The sequence below is a fragment of the Temnothorax curvispinosus genome, unplaced genomic scaffold, assembly GCF_003070985.1.
Source record: "Temnothorax curvispinosus isolate PA1 unplaced genomic scaffold, ASM307098v1 QBEX01017276.1, whole genome shotgun sequence".
Lineage (NCBI taxonomy): Eukaryota > Metazoa > Arthropoda > Insecta > Hymenoptera > Formicidae > Temnothorax > Temnothorax curvispinosus.
The window spans coordinates 845-2259 of NW_020227056.1; the positions used below are offsets into that span (position 1 = coordinate 845).

At 44.6% G+C, this 1415-nt stretch overlaps 1 long non-coding RNA gene across 1 annotated transcript in view; it reads right to left on the reverse strand.

The window, feature by feature from the left end:
* The window catches only part of LOC112467402, a 783-nt gene extending 729 nt beyond the window's left edge, over window positions 1-54 (reverse strand). The window contains exon 1 of the long non-coding RNA XR_003042246.1: window positions 5-54. This is a non-coding gene — a long non-coding RNA (uncharacterized LOC112467402). The remainder of the gene's footprint in view (window positions 1-4) is intronic.
* Between the last annotated feature and the right edge of the window lie 1361 nt (window positions 55-1415).

Consider the following 1415-nt stretch of genomic DNA (forward strand, 5'->3'; position numbering starts at 1 on the left):
TAACCTCGCGCAACCGATGCCAGCTGTCACATCACACGACACATACACATATGTATATATACATACATACACTGACGCGAAACTCGCAGCGCGATCTCGATCGCCGCATCATATCGACCGCACGCACGCATCGGCCAATCACGCACGCGGAAAAGCGGCAACAATACTACTCGACCACGGGCCAACTTCTCGCGTCTACATGGATTTTTTTATTATAGACTAGCACACACGCGCGCTACGCGCGCGCTCTAAACTTTTTTTGTTCCATTTCACCTTAAAACACTCATCCCACATCACCACTTCTCCCCGTTAAAATGTATTCCCTTTCTCATCCACTGTACCAATGTCCATTCGCCACCTTTCGTTTCTTATTTCCTCTCCGCTCACTTCACATATCTGTCTCTCCCATATTTTGTTTTCTTCTTTCTTTTTACTTCTCGCATAAGACTTATCACACTTCGCTTCCTCGGCTCTCATTTTTTTCCTTACACTTAACTACTCCTTACACTGCACTGCACTAACGCGTGCGCCATCCATGTCCATATATTTCCCGTTATATTTATTCTAAAATATTTATCCCATTCCAATATTTCTCTCCGTTAATTCATTCCTTTTTCTCCTCTACTGTACTAATATCTAATCGTCACCACCTCCCATTCCTCTTCCCTCTCCGCTTACTTCACGTACTTATCTCTCTCATATTTTATTTTTTTTTCTTTCTTTTTATATCTCATATAAGACTTATTACACTCTAATTTCTTTATTCGGTACCTTTCTTTGTCCGTTAACAGCAACGTAAACAAAATCGGGCTTAACTGGCATCCCTGTCTAACTCCCCTTCCTGTTCAAAACCTCTCTTCCAGCTCCTCTCCCACCCTTACCCTGCATCCCTCAACAGCTCCTTACATCTCATCACCAAGCCCTCCCTCACTCCTCTTTTCCTCATCGCTTCCACCAGAATCCTTCTGTCCACCGAGTCAAAAAAGCTGCCTTCAAGTCCACGAACAACACCACCATCTTCCCCTTCTTTAATGTACCTGCCTATTTATTAAGTAATTTAATACATAGATGTTGTCCGTGGTCCCTATATCCCTCTCCTAAACCCTGTCTGACTCTACGGAAGCAATCCCTTCTCTTCTACCTCCTTCCTGAACCTTTCCGCCAAAACAGCAGCGCCTTGTATGCCGCTTGTGCTAACATCACCCCTCTGTAGTCCCCGACTTTCTCCCCCTTCCCCTTCTTTCTTATGGGCACTATAATTCCCTCCCATCAACCTTCCGGTCAACCCTCTTTTTTCCACACTTTATTACATACCTCCCACAACCATTCCTTCACCACCTCCCCTCCAAACTTTCATACCTCATTTGAAATTCCATAACTTCCCATCGCTTTTCCCTCCCTAAGCTTTCCCACCA